The 18,448-nt window shown below is 46.5% G+C and overlaps 1 long non-coding RNA gene across 1 annotated transcript in view; it reads left to right on the forward strand.

The window, feature by feature from the left end:
* Nucleotides 1–18,448, forward strand: part of LOC138497396 (uncharacterized) — an 84,077-nt gene that overhangs the window by 24,369 nt on the left and 41,260 nt on the right. The window lies entirely within an intron of this gene.

An 18,448-nucleotide genomic window follows, 5' to 3' on the forward strand; every position in this document is an offset into this window, starting at 1 on the left:
AAAGAATGTTTCCACGGAGCTGAACAGGCGATACTTGTCTGGGATCTGTGCCAATAAATCAGATGATGCTTGTGATATGTAGTTCGAGGCTCGCTTGTTCCTTGAGAGCTCTTCTCCTTTCCCTCCGGAGGACAGGACATAAAGGTGCGCTTGTGTAGTTGGAGACGCTGCATTCTGGTTCAAGCCTCCGTTCACCATGTTACTTCTGTCAATATGGCTTTCGGGAATCACCATTAGTGTTGAATGCAAAGTGGCCATTGAGCAGCTACCACTCCATGATTGGGGAAGGTGCAGGTACGCCTTGTTTCCGCATACCCAGTAGGTGTCCATTAGTGCTGCTGTTCCTTTTTTCATATCTGGGATGGTGAGAGTTTTGTTACAGTTCTTGTTCGTTCCTATTGCCATTTTTCCTTCTCCCTTGAAACATAGTTCGTTTTGTATTTCACTTTGTAGCTTGAAGGGTTTCTCCATCGCTGTTACCCATGTTAATTTAGGGATGTGTTCTTTCCATATTGGCAAGCACGTTCTTTCCATCCACCGCAACTTTTCCGGTTGGACACCCTTCAGTGCTTCTGCCTTGCACAGCACTTCTTCGTCTGTCCATTTGTTTTCGGAAAACAGTGTCCCTTGTATTGCAAAGAAAGGTTCTTTAAGGCAGATCACTCCAGACGCTTGCGAATAGCACGTTTTGTTGTTCTGTAACATTCTGAAAGAGACATCGTGTGCTTGGAAAGTGTTCTTTATTCTACACAGCGTGAGATGAAGGAGACATTGGGCATCCACAATGGGCAATTCTCGTGGCAACAATACTTTAGGTGTGCCTGATGCATGGGGGATAAGTGAGCAGACATAACAGCTCTCATTGGTTGTTTGTTTGGCTGTTGTGCTCATATCTGCATACCATTTATTTGCTTGGTGAGGGTGTCGTGGGTCTTCCATTTTGTCTAACCCTAGCCCATAATACTCATCATACCCTTTTCCACCAGTCTCTCTTCTCCGCCTACTTTTCTCCCTTCTTCTGTACCTTCTCGTTATAGGAGGTGAAGAACCAGGCCCCCCTTCCTCCCTCCCACCCCCCTTTTCTAATTCTTCATATAGGGACTTGTGTTCTGTCATCATAATCACTTTTCCATCCTCCTTAATAAACAAGAGATCGTTGTTTGAAATTGGGGCGGGAGGGATCGTGTGGTTGTTGTATGTTCCAGGTTGGGACATTGTGTCATTTTCTACATTTTTGGTTCTCCATTGTGAGAGGACAGCAGTGGGTGGTGTAGTATAGTATCCCCACACAAAGTGTGATCCATCCCAGATCAAGAAATCACCTTCTTTGATACCTACAGTCGGAATTGTTTTCGTTCCAGGGGCAAGGGTGGTGTTGTTCCCCCCTCCCCCCTCGTTCATCTCGGTAGAGATGAACGCTATAATCCAGTGTAACACCAGACAAAACATTGAGATGAAGAACACGATAGCACATATTGATAAACCACATTCAAATGAATATGTTAATCTAGCCACTAACATTTCTCTAAATCTAACATATCTATTAGTTGCAGGCTGCCCATTCGATGCCATGATAAATCCTGTTTGAGACACAAAAGTTCATTAAATACAAACATGTAAGCATTTCCACGTTGTAACGTTTCGGTGATACAATATAGGGTTGGGTGAGGGAGGGGGTTTGTTGACAGACAAGGTAGCTTTCAATCATCATTATTCGTACCTTACTATATATATATATAAATAATAAAAAAACATGACATTTTTTAAAAACAACAATAATAAAAAACATCTTAAAGAGCACAGGAGGGGAAAAAAGAACCCCACGCAAAACTTTCAAAAATTGTAAAAAAGAAAATTTACATATACATGTGTACATGTTTTAGTCCAGGACATTTGTTGCGCGCTAATTGTGTTCACTGTTCATCTCATGAAGCACACAAAATTCCAATCATTCATTCCGCACAACTTCATCGTCCGCTGTTGCCTGTGCCTCATCCTGCACCTCACTCTCCGCAGCGCTGTAAGCTTTACGTACATCTGTCAAATGCACCCAATATCGCAGGCCCTTAACCTTTACTGCTGTAGGCGTGCAAAACACTACCTCATAGGGGCCATGGAAGCGTGGTGCGTTCCACCTCCGCACAAAACTTCTAACATATATAAGGTCACCAGGCATTAGCTGTAGTGGTTTTTCAGGCAAACTGTTTAGTTCAGTCGCGTTCCCCTCCTCTCTTGTCGAGGGGGGGGCTAGTTGCTTTGCAATTACGCGCGCTGCCCGTGTCAATTTTCGCAGGTATTCTGTGAACTCCTCCCCCAGTATAGCTGCGCTTCTGTGTGCATCAGAACGTTCACGGAGAGGCGAATGCGCTGTGTGCATTCTTCTTCCCGTGACGATCTCGTGCGGGGACAAATGGTGATCCTTACTTGGCTGGTTTCGTAGTTCAAACAAGGCCAAAGGCAGGCAGTACATCCAAGTCTTTTTGAGGGAAAAACAAAGTTTTGATAATCTGCTTTTTAACAGGCCATTTATCTTTTCCACGACGCCGTTACTTTGAGGATGATAAATCGAACATAATTTGTGCTTTATACCCAATAATGTAGTCACTTCTTTAAATAATTCATTAACAAAATGCGTCCCGTTATCTGAGCGAATAACGTCGCAAATTCCCCAGCGCGGAAACACTTCCCGCACTAGGAACTTCGCGGCGCCCCTCGCGTCAGGGCGGGCACATGGGCCTGCCTCCACCCACCTCGAAAATGGACATACAACCACAATCATGTATCGAGCCCCGTTACACCTTTCTCCCATATCTACATAATCAATGTGGAGCTCTCTGAATGGGCCACTTGGTTTTGGTATCGTACCCCTTATTGTACGCAATGTCATACCTGAGTTGTAAATTTGACATGTCGTGCATTCTAGAGCTAACCTTGTGACGTGTTCCTGGAGGCAAGGTGCAAACCAATCTTCTTGTATCTCTGCCATTATGTGTTTCTTTGTGTTGTGTGCAGGAAAGTGTAGTTGTTGAAATGCTATTTCTAACAGCGTAATTGGCATTACCACTTTTCCTGAACTTTCTTGTCGCCACAATAAATCTGTCGGTGATTTGCTGCATCCTCTCTTAGTCCACAGCAATTTTTCCTCTGCACTAGCTCCCTCTTGCAGCTCTATTATCTCCTGTGTGGACATCATGTTGTATCCTGGGGGGACCTCTTGGCTTGCTGTGTGGTGCAACATGTACTCTCCTATTTCACCTTTTTGTAGATATGAAGCTGCTTTGGCAGCGGCGTCTGCTGCCGCGTTCCCCAAAGATACAAAATCTGTATTGGTGGTATGAGCTTGACATTTTACGATGGCCACTGCCGTGGGGTCTTGCAGGGCCTCAATCAGTTCTTTCAATAATTCTGCATGCTGGACTGGCGTTCCGTCTGCTCGTCGGAACCCTCTCCGCCCCCACCGGGCCAACCCACCGTGAACTGTTGTTGTCATGTATGCTGAGTCTGTATATATGGTCACTGCGCACCCCTTGGCGGCATGCAATGCTTCTATTAGCGCTATTAGTTCTGCTGCTTGCGCTGAATAGTGTGATGGGAGGCGGTGTTGTACTAGTATCTCATATTCATCTTCCTCTAATCGTACCACTGCCATACCCACATGCTTTTCTCCTGTCTCCAGGTCGATTGATGCTGACCCGTCCACAAAATACACCTCACCCTCGGTCAGGGCGTTTTCAAAAATCACTGGATCCTTACTTTCGTCACCTGTGTACGTGGCGCAGTTGTGGTTTTCCATGTCCTCTATGGTGCATGCCTCTGTGATGAATGTGGCTGGGTTCACTGTTTTACATCTCACTATATGGATGTTAGCGCTGGACAGTATTATCTCATATGCTGTGGCGCGTTGTGTTGTCAATGTGCTCTTTGTTCGCTCTAATATTGCAAAAAGTGAGTGTTCCACAAACAGTGTCACCGGGCAACCCATTACTATAGTGGCACTTTTTTCAATTGCGAACGCGGCTGCAGCTAGGGATTGCTCGCAGGCGAAATGACCTTGCATTACTGCGTCTAGGGTGCCGCTGTAGTAAGCTAGTGGTTTGTGCCCTAAGGATGTTTTCTGTGTCAGTACTGCTGTCATCAATGTTCCTTTGCAGTGTGAAAATAAGAAGAATTCGCGCCCATAATCTGGGTTTGCTAGTACTGGAGCGCTTGATATCAGCTCTTTTAGTGAGTTAAATGCTGTGTTCATCACCTCTGTCCATTCTATGTGTTTGTGTTCTTGTTGTGCTTCTTTCAGTGCCTGTAGCAGGGGCCTTGTGTACGCCGCATAGTCCAATATCCATGCTCGGCAATAGTTACACATACCCAGAAATTTCTGCATCTCTTTTACTGTTTTGGGCTCCCCAATTGTTCTAATCGCCTGTGCCCTGTCTGGTATAATTCGCTTGCCATCCTTTGATATCAACTGACCCAAGTATAGGACCTCCGTCAGACAGTATTGTAACTTCCCCTTGTCCACCTTGTACCCCTTATTTGCCAATAATGTCAAGAGTGTTATCGAGTCCTGTCTGCATTCTTCCTCAGCCTGTGCACAAACCAATAAATCATCAACGTACTGAATCACTGTGCTTTCTACAGACAAATTCCCCAGATCTTCATGTAGTACCCTGTTAAATATGCTTGGGCTCTCGCAATATCCTTGTGGTAGTCTGCAGTGTTCGAACCTCCTTCCTCCCAATGTAAATGCTGTCAAGTACCTGCTCTCTTCTGCCAAGGGAATCGAAAAGAATGCATTTTTTAAGTCAATTACTGTGAAGTGTGATGCTATTTTTGGAATGTTGCACAGTATTGTCGCCGGGTTCGGGACTAAAGGGAACTCCTTCATTACCACATCGTTCAATGGGCGTAAATCTTGTATCATCCTCCATGAACCCCCCTTCGCTTTTTTGATTGGGTAAATGCATGTGTTGCATGGGGAGTTTGAGGGCACTATTATACCCTGTGCTAGCAGTGCTTCTATTGTCTCTCTGATCCCTTCTTCTGCTTCTCGCGACAGTGGATATTGTTTCACCCGGGGTAGTATTGCTCCCTGTTTTATTTTTATCACCACAGGCTGAACTTCATGTAGCAACCCTACATCGTGGGGGCCATTAGTCCATAAGTTAGTGGGTACTGACCTCATGTCTTCATCAAAAAATGTGTGCGGTGCTCCTACTACCGCCATTAGTTCAACCTTAGTTTGTCTGGCTGTAACTACAATGTCGCAGGGCATTGCCAGTTCCATCACTACTTCACCATCTCCCTCGGTGTCAGAAAATAGCTCCTCGTCCGAGAGCTCTCTCAGCGGGATATTTGCATTTGTACACAATACTGTCCGCCACTCACACCCTTCCATGTCAATACCAATCACACATATCCTGTTTGCTGATACATGTATTGCATGCAAATCCAACGATAGTACTGCCCCAAGAGCAGTGTCAGGGCTTGCTATGGGACGAAAAAGGAATTCTGCTGGGATCCTCCACTCCACCCTTTTTAGTTCTGGTACTATGAGAGCCAATGTTCTCATGCCTTCAACAAACATCTCCTCATTTCTTGGTACCCCTCTGATCTCTTTTATTATTGTGTGGCCGTGTATTACTGCTAATATACGGAGGGGGCATATGCCTGGCGTTGAACATACGATGCCGCTCCCTGTGAATGATATGGTCATGTTTAGTTTGCTCAAGAGATCTCTCCCCAGTAAGTTGATGGGAGAGTTTTCATAGTACAGTAAGGGTGCTTTCACTGTTTTACCCCCCACTGTCACATCCAATACCTCTGTGTAAGGAACTTCAATTACAGCCCCAGAGAACCCCTGCGTCTCTAACGTTCTATTAGATAACGGGAACCGGCCCTCTCTAATGCATGATTTCTCCGCTCCCGAATCCACCATGAATATGAATTGCTTGTCTCCTATCTGCGCTCCTATCAATGGTTCCTCTGATGCATTGTGGGTCGTAGACAGTACTGGACACGCAAGTGCTCTCTGTGGGCTGTCCTATGCGGGGTGTCTCATTGCCCCCCCTTGATCGAAAATGTTCCCCGAAACTACTGACACTCCACTGTAAGGTGCGGGGGCTGGTGCCCCATTAGCTCCTGTGGCGAAAGTATTACCAGGCGTGTAGTGCACATTGTCATTATTCTGTGGGCTGGTTTGTGTTCGGTATTGATGTCCGTGTAGTTGTGCGTTACTCCTTTGTACTACATTGTCTGGTTGCTGGTATTGTCCCATGGGGAGGCCGTAGGGGCTTCCTGGATGGGGGTGTCCGTACTGTTCTATCTCTTGGAAACCGTTGTTTTGTCTGCTCCTACATTCCCTTGAGTAATGCCCCCATCTCCCACAATTCCAACAGCTCCCCTGTGGACCTCTGGGACCCTGCCACCCATTTCCTCCCATTCCTCCATACCCTTGTCCTCCTCTTCGCCCCCTGTACCCACCTCTTCCTCCTCTTGGGGCCCACTCTTGCCACGTTGGACCTCCGTTCTGCTCCTGCTCTGTCCACTGTCGTTGCCCTTGTCCTGCCCAATTCGCTGCTATTCTTCCTTGTATTGCTATTTGCCCCTCCTCTCCTTCCTCTCCCTCCCGTATGAGTGGGAGTCCCGCTACCGCTGCTGCGACCTTCACCAATTTTGATTGCACCAACTTCGCCTCGTCCGCCAACCTTTTCTGTGCTACTTCCCTCTCTCTTTCTTTGATCCGTTTACAATGGTGTACTATTATGCTTTGGATCTCCGGCCAGCCTTTTGCCTCAACACCTGCTATTTTATCTAGTGCCTTTTGCACTTCCTTTGGGAGCCCTCTCTTAATGATGAAGTAAAATAGAGACGTGGATTGGTGCCAGGGCGTACCCGTTTCCGCTCTCCACATCTCCTGCACCCGGAGAATGTAATCCATAGCGTCCTCCCCATCATTCATGGTACATTGCATTACTGACTGCAAATCAGGGGTATCTGGGAAGGTTTCCCGCAGTGCGTCCCACACCCTTGCTCGCACGGTGTTAAAAGAAGCCCCATCATGGCGATCACACTCTAAAGTTACAGCTGGAAAACCCGCTTTAGCCCACACTCTGTCTGCCTGATCCCCTACTGCGGACACTAGTAGGCTTTTCACATCGCCTACTGCCAGCGGTATACCCGCGGTATGTTTCTCAAATGCATATATCCACTTGCTTGCCCCTCCTGACAGCTGTGGTAGTAATTTCATTAAATTAGCCTTGTCCATCTGAGCCCACGGTATATAGTTCGGCCTCCCGCCCCCCCTGTGGAGTAATGGGAGTTGTAATTTCCCTTTTGCCGTTGCAGCTTCCTTTTCCTTAGTCACTGCTGACTCTAATGACGCCATCTTCCCCACCCTATTTCTTAGTCGTCCCATCCATTCATCTTCTATAGTCCCCAGTGAACATGCACCATCTAGCTCCTCGCCTTCTCCTCCTACTGCCATGCTCAATCTATCACTCTCATCCCCCCCTCCTCTGACATCACATAACAAATCCTCTCTGATCCCTCTCTCTCGCGAGACATCACCAATGCTTCCTTCTGCTGTCCCTACTTCTATTATCCTGGTCGGTTCTTCCTCAATTCTGAACAGTATTTCCCCCTTTTTCCATCCTTCCTCAATTTGTCTAATTTCGCTCGACGCTCTAGACGTGCGTCCAGATTGTGTGGGGGCGCATGCTGTGCGTTCACATATGTCTTTTATTCTTGAGAGTTCATCTCGTGCCACTGTAAGCCTCGACTCTAAGTCACTCGTTAACTTCTCTATGTCCACTCTCTGTGTGCCTCCCTGGGCGCGCTCTCTGGTGTTTTCGTATGGTGGGGGTGCAGTTGGTCTTTGTGGCGTGCTGGTCGAAGGGGGAGGTACATAAATCGGGTCGCTGTATCCTGCTGCAGGGGCTGGTTTAGGTAATATTGGGTACAACATAACCACTTCAGTAGGTTGTTCTGTACTTAACTGTTCCTTTTCCTCTCGCGGGATCATTAGTGGATTGTCTGTGGTGGAAGGTAAATCAATATTTGGAGCTGGAGCTTTGGGTGGGGGTACTTCCTCAAACAATCTCCACAGATCCAATATCTCCTTCCTATTCTGCCATTGTTTTCCCTTATACTTGAGGCGAATACATGTACATACCATATCAAGAACGCTTTTGTCAAAAGACCCTCCTTCTGGCCAAATCTGGGGCAACCCCTCCCCTTTCAATTCTGTTAACCATTGATCATGATATTTATTTATGCGTTCAGCATATCCCGGCAAGCTCTTGCAAATGTGTGACAAGGGAGTTTCAGCCCCCATCCTTTAAATCGCTAGCGCTACCACGTTCGCTTTCGTTACTTTTTATTAGCTGTAAATATGCGTATGTATTCCTTTATGGCACAGACAAGAGCGGACCTCTTAAAATTATCACCCACCGTTATTCACTGCACAAATCTCTTCTCACTCACCATATCTCATCTCCTTCCCATTCCCAGGCACTCTTATGTGATCTCACTTGTAATTGATCAAGTACTGGTTATGGCCACACTCTCTGACACCACCTCGCGGCCACCCGTTCGTCTCTCACACTCGTACGGTGCGCGCACCCTTCACAATGCTTTCCACTCACACTCTTTGTCTTTCTCCTCCCTTTCCTCCCTAGCCAGCTGTCCCTGTTTTCCTGCTAAGGTTACTGTGTTCACGTCTGTACGTGCCACTACTGAGTCCCCACTTTTTAAGATGTTCTAACTTCTTTATACCCTTCTCATTTTCGCCCCCTACCCCGTGGAAATGGAAAAAGAAGAAATAGAGAGAGAGAGAGCACAATCACTAAAAAATATTCCCGGTGTCTCCTTTTGCTAGACACCAATAACTTATTTCTCACTTCTTCATATATTCCCAGTACTAGTCTAGATAGCACTATGCGGCGCCGCCTTCCACCCCCTCTCGGAGCTAGGTTTCCGTCACTTCTACCACGTCACTTATTTCTTACTCCTAATGGCCATATGCAAAAGAAAGAATAAAGAGAGTTTCAAGACCCGTCTGTAGTAGACCCCCGATATTCTTCTCCTCTACCTGTCCCCGTTCTGTTATTCCCAATTCCCTTTCTTTTCCCCTTGACGATCACTCGCACTCGGTACTCACGTGCCCGTCTTGAACCGATACTCTCCGAAACTGGGTCCGTCCAGGCGGCGTCACCGGTAACTCAACGGTCAGCCCCTGGCTCCGGCGAGCGGCACTCAAAGGGGATTTTTTTCCAATCGGGATCCCGTACCCTTTCTCATTGAGTGCGCACTTCTTATTGTGCCGGTCGCCGTTGGCGGGCGGCCTCCCGGAGACGGCTCACCGTGCGTATCCCTTCTCGACCGGAGATTCTCGTGCCACAAGGGGGTCGTTTAAGAAGGAGTTAGGAAAAATAGTTTGGAGATATCACGCTATCGGGGTCACCACTGAAAGGAAGCGCCCCCAATTCAGCACGATCCTCCCCGCAATGAGAGACAATAAGGGACTCTCCCGTAGTGGGAATAAGACCAAGACAGAGTGCGGGTGAGCGTAAGTGGGAGTTTATCCAAGGATAAGGCATGCAAAGAACTCTGCAACCTACGAGAGCGCTCTGCCTGACAATAGCAAAGACAGGCGTATTTCTAATACAAAAAACGTCATCAACACCTAAACACTATAGGGGGCACAAGTCAATTGGGATTGGGTGGCGTCGACTAACTATAGGTGTTGCTGCAGCGGGGTTGGTCTTGGCGTGACGACGTCACTGGTCAGCCTCGTGGGTTGGGTTGGGCCTGGCAGGCCGGCTTGAGGTCATCCGTGCGGTGTTGATGTGCTGGGGCAGCCTGTGACAATGACGAATACCTTTCCTGTCTCATTTGCCCTAGGCCATGCACACTACAGTTATTCAGAAAATGACATTTACGTTCATTAATAAATCGCTTCACCAGCTTATCTTATAAAATAAACACAACACATGAGGAATGCACCTCGTGAGAGGTCTGGTGGTTGTCGGTTGGGGTGAGATTTACCTGTGTCTTATTGACCGGTATTTTAGGTCACGGGACGGGGCTCTGGGACCTGGGCCGAGTGATACATGTCTGTCTGCTGTGTTAGAAGTTATTATATAGATGGGTCTCTGTGTCTTGTCCCAATGATGGGGGTCGTCCTTACACGGGGTCAGGATTCTTGGGGGGTTCGTGGGATTTATGAGAGGGTGCTGGTAGATCAGTGGGTTCATCCGTGGGTTTATTACCGTGCTGTAAATAACACAGGTGGCGGGCTGTGGCCTTGGTTGCGGCGCCGGGGCCTCTGACTCTCTGAAGTAACGCCAGCTTGGTTGGGGGAGGTGAGGGAGCGCGGCACAAGTCTTAGCTTTTTTATCTGGCAGGCTTGGTGGGGTGGGAGAGGGAATGACCTTGCATATACTCACAAAGGTATTTTCCTCGTGCGTTGCTGATCAGTGAATGCAGAAGTTTTATACTGTTCTGCCTTATTTTAACGTTATTCAGACACACATATATATATATATATTTCAATTTCGTTACACATTTCTTTAATACAGTCGGTTCCAGTACCTTTTCATTACCTAACATTATGTTCACTACATTGTGTGCGTATTGTATGTACATTAGACATTATACGAGGGATATCTAGGTTATGGCCTACAGAGATTGATGCTCGCCGCTTTGGGTGATTCAAAACATATATGAGTTCAAGTTTCTACATACTATTGAAAAACACTTTTACAAATAGAGGTTACACGTTTGGTCAACATCTTTCTCCGTGGTTATAGCAGCATTAGTCCAGACCTGGAGGGATATCATATAACGTTACATTTTTATGGTTCATTCACATTTTAAACAGAGGTAGTTCATTAATACCAATACTTGAATTATTTTCTACCTTCTTCAGATAGTGATGCTTCAGCTTTTTTCCCCGTTGCCCCGGCCTTGCGGTCCGGGTCATACGGGGTGCAATATCACATTGTTACTAATATAATGTTGCCGTGTTGGCATCTCGGGTTTAGCTCATCTCCGACTTTCTCATGGGAACGCGCTCGCAGCGGATCTGCCAGGGCTGCTGAGGCGGCAGAGATGCATGAAAGGCCCTCCAAAGGTGGGGGCCTCGTTACAGTGTGCTGAACTCACACCATGTTTGCTGTGCAAGATGGCGTCTAGGCCTAACTTAATTTTCGGTAAATGCAAAGACAGGGTGCGTGTGGGCAATGTCGTCGGCGGGTGAACCCTCCTCCACCTGGGCCCGGGTGGCATGAGGGTGCGCCCACCGAGCCATGGCCCTCACCTGGGGAGGGAGCTGTAGGTGAGGAGGGCCTCGTGGCCATTCCTCCCCTACAGAAGCCTTCCAGGAATCAATCCAGAGACAGTGGATGGTGGCAGGTGAGAGGGCCCCAATTCCTGACCCCCCATGCCAGTCTGTTTCTGAGCAGTCCAATTTTGTCTCCATTCATACCGCCTCACCAAGGTGATACCAGTGTTTTGGTGTTTGTCCTAGTGACATCCCATCCCAACGAGAAACCAGCAAGAAGCATCCAGGTGAAAGTAATGATCCTGCACCATGCATCAGCCACAAGAAGACCGAGACCTGACCACCAGTAACCAGCTCCCCAGGATTATGCAATCCACCGTTGGGGGAGATAGACAAGCAGAGAGATAGGGGCAAACTGCAGCGCTATCAATATGCGACAGAATGGGAAATTGCAGAGTGCTGCCGTATAAACATTGCGAGCACGCTCAGCCGCTGACAAACAAATCTAGACCACCAGGGACTAATGCAGGGGACCCAGAACCCCTCAACAATGAAACTTACCATTGGGACACCAGAAACAAAACACCCGGACACAAACTTTAACATTCAGCCTCCAGGGCCAACATTGTTAGTACGCAGGAGGCTCGCATGGTGGAAGGGAAAGGAGCTTAGCCCACTATTTGTAACCCTTGCTGCCTACAAAATGGCCTCGGCAGGGCAGACAGGGCAGAGAGGGCCAGATTTGTCAGGGACAGAGAGCCAACCCAAAGAAGGGGATGGGATAAAAAGAGACCCCAAGAAGCAGGAAGTGCGGGTTATTCAGGTGAGGTCAACAGAGGTGGAGCTGGTGGACCAAGAGACCAGCAGGAGGAAGAAAAGAGTGGAGGATTGTGGAGGTGATTTCTGGAGAAGGCGAGGTATCTGCTGGTGAGTGAAAGTGGTATTGCAGTGTGAGTGTTTGTAGTAGTGTGGTGAGTTTTGGTAGAGAGTTTTATTGTAAGGAGTGACTGTGAAATGTATGGGACTGAGTGAAAGGACAATGTTTGCGTAGTAGTGTGAAGGGGGAGTAGAAGTGCAGAGGCAGAAGTAATATTATGGAGGGGAAGTAATAGTGTGGAGGAGGAAGTAGTAGTGTTAGTGCTTTAAATGGACCAGGTCTAGCCGAGGCCGAGCCCCGGCAGGCTCCAAAAAGTCTATGTGAGACTGCAAGGGCCCTCTTAAGTCCCCTGCTAACCGCAGCACACCAGGCTGCTCCATGGCAATGCATTATTTCTAAAGCCTGAAGCTCTCGCGCGTAAGCGAGTGCATCAGGCTTTAGAAAATAAAAGCCTGACCTTTTGTTTGTTGTGCCGACTCTACAGCCAGCCACACCTTTCATCAGAGATGCAGGGGTGATGATCCCTGCATCTCTAAAGAAAGAGGTGACTGGCAGGGGGCCGGCGACTGAGTGAAAAGGTAAGGGTTCTTTTTAAAGCATGAAGCTCTTGTGCGAGATTTTCAGCCTTTACAAAAAAAAGCCTTGCTATTTGATTGTGACGCTGAACCTATGACAGACACCCCTTTCATTAGAACTGCAGGAATCATCACCGTGCACCCCAGGTGACAGGGTGATAATCCCCCCATCTGCAGTGAAAGGGGTGCCTGGCAGGGAGTCAGCACCGCAATAAAAAGCAAAGGCAACACTTACCTGACCTGAATGCAGTCAGTGTTCAGGTGAGGGAAGTGTTGCCTCTTAATTGAGATGCTGACCTCCTGACAGGCCATGCCCCCTAAGAGCCCCGGCTCAACTCTGCATGCCACTTAAGGCACTGATTAGTATAGAGGAGGGAGAAGTAGCGTGGAAGAGAGAGAAGTAATGAAGTGGAAGGAGGAGTAACATCAAAGGGTGAAGGCGATGACTAGAAGGAGTGAGAGACTTCAGAGAGACAGAAGATTGGAGGGAGGAGCGAGGCGATGTGGGTAGAGTTGAAGAGGGACAGTAGAAGAGAAAGCCGGTCAGGGAGAGGTGACAGGGAACGAGGTAGAAGGGGGATTCAATACGACAGGGTGTCGTTAAGGCATAATTCCCCAAAGCCCTGTTGAACAGCAACCAGTGGATAAAGTAGGGACAATTAGGAAATCCCTGAGGGAGTCTAGACAGATAAGGCAAGTTGCCTTTAGGTCATCATCACAGCTACCTTAGCCCTTAGCATACTGAAGGAGAAACGATCAGTATCTACTAACGACGGACTAAAGATGTCTGGATTAGGGAGGAGGGGCTTTCAAACAAGAGAGAGGGACAGCCCTAGAGATCTTTGAAAGTTCAATAAAAACCCTTGAACTGTCCTTGAACACTGGAGTGTTTCTTGAACCCTCTGTGACAAGGAACACCATGCTCTTCTTACTTTAAATTGATATAGTATCCTTCCCAGGCACAAGGGAATAGTGCCATTCCCACTAATAGGGGATATGGTGCCCTTCACTCCAGCAAGCACTTCTGTTCCCTTGAAGCAACTATATGGCTCCTATTTATTTAGAACCGCAAAGACCTTTTTGTCTGGTCTTAGGTCCACTCTCAGGCTCTCCTGCAGGGCCTCTGGTCTCTGGACCTCTCACACTCTTCATAGTAGTGGTGTCTGTGGGACTGCTTTTCCAGCTGTGTCTTGGCATGCCACTGCCTGGCCTGCTTTTCTCTGACCTGCCTATAAGCAGCCTGCACCTTCTACATTACTCTCCTACTTGGCCGGTCAATTAACACTCTTTACTTCCATCTGATTGGTCTGTCTTAGTTCCTTTTTGTATGGGGGCCACTATATTGATTTACTTAGCAAAACAACCCTTATACTCCTCCGTCTGTGGCCTCGTGGCACCCCATGCTTTTAAATAGCGCAACGGCCATTTTCACAGTGAGTGGAAGTCCACCTTTGTGCTCGCGCAAAATACCTTCACTTTGGTTGGCAGCCTCAGCTCCCCTGGGCTCCTATTCCAATTTGCTGTGCTCTTGCAGTCTCCCAGACTCTTCAGTGATGTTTGTGTAACAACTTGTGGGTATTCCAGCCCATTAGTAGGGACCCAAAATCCTAGGCTTTAACTCTGTTCCCTCTAAGGTTCCAGTTAAGATTTTGAAGTGGTAGTATTTTGCTACCTATTTCTTTTAAGTTGGAAACACAGTTATTTTTTGGAAGGAAAAAAGTAATTCCCACTCCCAGAATATTATTTTAAGCAAGTGTAGATATATTAACATGTAATAGATACACCATTGCCGTTAGTAATGCACACAAACTATAATATGCATTGTGTACCTTAAAGTTCCTCTTCAGGAACAGGTAGTAATTAAGTTAGAGCCCATTTCCGTGGCACTGCAGTACTGATACCCCTGATCCGAAATACCCATAGAGCTATGTGGGTGGAAGGAGGAGGCAAGCTCAATGCGTCTCTTGTTTTCTATTTTTGTGGGGACATTTATTTCTTAAGCGTATTTGCCTGTTTTTGGGGGTGGGAGTAAAAATGTCTGTTGCACCGTTTATCTATAGAGCGGGTTCATTCTAAATCCCTACATTCTGTGGCTTCAGGGGCCCCCTTCTAATAAACAAGGTCCCTCAGTGTTTGCTCCCCCACTGCATCTTCATTAATGTCCATTCAAGCCAAATTTCAGGAAAATATTTAACTCCTTAATCAATCTTAAAATGCATCTAGACCGTTGGTATGTCCGAATTCTTTTAGGGAAATCCATCACAGGAAAAATAAGGGCATCATATGTTTTAGACTATTTTGAGAAGTATTAGGCCAAAATGAAAAAGGTCACAGGATAGTAAATGGCACAGTCAAGATTTGAAGGGGCTTGAAGGTGGAATCTTGACAAGACATGTTCTTGGGTTTTTGCCAAACCTGGGTGAGCCACAGTGAAATGCGAGTGAGCTTGGCCCATCACCATATTTTGGAACAGTGGTGTACCAGAAGTTGATATCAATCACCATTTCCCAACAAAAGGGCCCCAACCCTTGTAAGTTGACCTCTTAAGTAGTTAAGACTCAAAGGTGCTCAGAAGTGCAGTGTGATTTCTTTGGGAGGCTGCAAATTCTACAGAGAGTTGTTGATGAGGATGTGAAAGCCTAAAATAGCTTGGTCAGGCTAGCAGGGGGACCCAAGCCCCTTTTCCCCTCTCTGAATGTAAATCTGGATATTTGTAGAATATGAGGGTTCTTAATCATGTTATAGATTAACTGGGCAATGGGTTGTCCTACTTCCACATGAAAGGGGTTGTTACTGAAATCGAAGGCTGGTATCTTCACATTTGCGGTATAATCTCCATCTTTCAGCTCCCACATCTCTTGCATGGTTAGCCACCAATACTATTTCAGGACATTATTCCCATGCATTTCCACTGGCATGCAAATCAAATTGGGTTCAGGGCTCTCTTTCCTGGGTGCATTAACAGACTCCCTGTGGTATACAGGTCCTTCTGTGCCCCAGGAGTAGACTTGGTGGGTAGGGTTGTCTGCTCTTGCATGCTTACTGCATGTATCTGTGGTCTTCTCTGAATCTGGAGTTGTCTTGGTTGGGCCTTCTGTTTAGGTTATGTCGATCCCCCTTCTAGCATCATAAAGTTGCAGATTGACAACACATGCAACACACAAATCAGTGGTTTGAATGCCTACATGGCCTGTGGAATCAGAAAATACAATATTAAGGCTTTTACACCATGCAAAGAGAAATACACAAACACGGGCTTGTAAAGATTCCCAGAATCTTTATTGCAATACTGTACAGTTTACAAAACAAAGTACACAAATAGCTATTTGGCCGTCAATACATCACAGAGACCACCAGCAGGGTTCAATGTGAGCAGTGAACAGGAATTGCTAGCTGGACATCAACGTATTTATACAGTTTCTTCATAACGATGTCCAGCCTCCTACAAGTTAATCATGTACTGGGCTAGGGTTCGCGCCAGGTTCGTTCCTAATTTACATATCTCATGCATGCGGTATACTTTTTAATACATTTGCTAACAAACACTATTATTCTCTGGGTTTAACTTTACACTCTTTACACATTTGTTTTAATACAGGTCAAACAGATGTTTCGCATGTCGTATTCAAATAGCGTTATTGTTCTTGATACTTGTAGGTTAACATCGCTGATTCAAGTAATCCCCTGATTCCAAGGTCAACAAAGGACAAGGTCTACATGTCCCTAACATGTAGCCTGCAGGCAGGTTGGATATTAACTCTCCTACAGAGGTTGAAGAGGTTAAAGTAAGAACAAGAGAACACAGGTCGGCCATTTTAGGCCACAGGGTGACTTTGCACGATAAACTAAAATGGCGGCTTTAACCTAAAATGGAGGCTTGATTCACTTAAGGTCACGACCTTGCTATACGGATTTCCTCGCAAAGCGACTGGGCATAGGCCAACATATACAATGTGGACGAAACAATATTATATCAGTTTTAACAAACCCTCCTTTTGGCCTGTGCCAAGCGCTAAACTACCTTCAATCACTTTGCGACTAACTCCACATTTCAACGTCTATACACCCCGAATCATTGTCAGACATATCTATTGCCATTAGATCAGACACTAGAGTTTCTTTCAACACATACTCCTTGGAAACCTTATCTGGGGCGTATATTTTATGCCCTAATACACTTGTTGCTTGCGCGCAACACCCCCCTAATACTGAACATATACCAGGGAGACACTGTATACAACAACAAAGGAACAGAAAACTACCCAAGATAATCAGCAGGGCCGAAAACAACTTCCATCCCCATGACCGTAGGAGGTCCCAAAACCATGCACTAAGTTCCCAGTTTCCCTCAGGAACATGCACTTCTGAACTAAGAACATGTAGATTTTGGATCGCCCTAAAGATCGTTGGAGAGGAGTCTGGTACGTAAACGCAGCAAGCGGACCCCACTAATTTACATACTCCTCCACGCTCAGCCAAAATGACATCTAATGCCATCTGGTTCTGAAGAGTCACTAATCTTATCGCTTTCTGTTCTAACGTCATATTATAGAGTATGTCAGTGGTCCGGTTGATGGTTCTCTCCAATACTCTCGCTAGTCCCCTGATATCTTCTGAATTCGTAATTTGCCCAAAAATGGCACAAAGGATTACATGATGTCTCCTAGAGTTTGCGCTGGAGTATCCCCTTTCACATCTCGTCGTGGACGAGTCTTTGAGATTTCTGCAGTACTGGCAATAAATACCCCAGGTAATAGAATCCCTAAATAGCAAGTTCCTTGCCAATCCCTGGGCAACCATGGAAATGCCACATTACCGCAAACGAAATAGACAGGTTCACCTACGTACAGAGGTCTGTTCTCACTAGTCAAATTCGCAACGTTGGCGCATTTTCTAAAATTACCCATTGACCGTGTTCCATTCCTCTCTATGCAGAAGGATACTGAATCGGGGCTATGGTTAACAGAATAAGATGGAGGCGTGGCATCCTTATTGCCTATAGGAGCCATTTTGAAAGTGATCAAAGACTGAAAAGGACGAGACAATCTATCAGAGGGCCTAACAGAAGCAACGTTTGGCTTACTCCTATTTGCAAAAAGCGAGCATCCCAGGGGCATCAAAACACGCTTTTCAAAACTATTCAAATTTGTACCATCAAAGTTCCCTGAGATGCTGTCATTCCATCGGCCAAAGAATAGTGCTCTAAGAGAAGCATAACAAGCAGTTGTCAAAGGTAAAGGATGAATGTACCAACCTAGCCCCTTATCCCCATGTTGCGGTAGATGTGAGCAGATCCAGCAGTTGGTTCTATTAAAAATTGCATGAGTGGCATTCAACAGAAGAGTATTATTCTGATAGTTCCGTCTATGCGAAGAATCTCTAGGCGACAAGGTATGCAATTGCACGAAAGGAGTGGGGAAAACAGATACATTTTCAACAGGTAAAAAGTCCTCTAACGGATATGCTTCCTCCAGATACCATAACCCAAAACCAATAGTTACTAAAAACCCAGTTATTATCACAAAAAGGCAACAATACACTTTCGGGGTCCCATTACATGCTTGATCATTGTCTCTGCTAGTCACATATTTATCTAAAAGTTCGGTACGAGCGGTAGCGGGTGCAGGCATTGTAGTCTTCAATCGAAAAAAACAGCCATTGTTCATTTGCTGGTGACTCCATTCGTGCGTCTTCTTAATGTCTTTCCCACAACCCTTA

Source organism: Ambystoma mexicanum, chromosome 5q (genome assembly GCF_040938575.1).
Source record: "Ambystoma mexicanum isolate Mex_15411 chromosome 5q, UKY_AmexF1_1, whole genome shotgun sequence".
NCBI lineage: Eukaryota > Metazoa > Chordata > Amphibia > Caudata > Ambystomatidae > Ambystoma > Ambystoma mexicanum.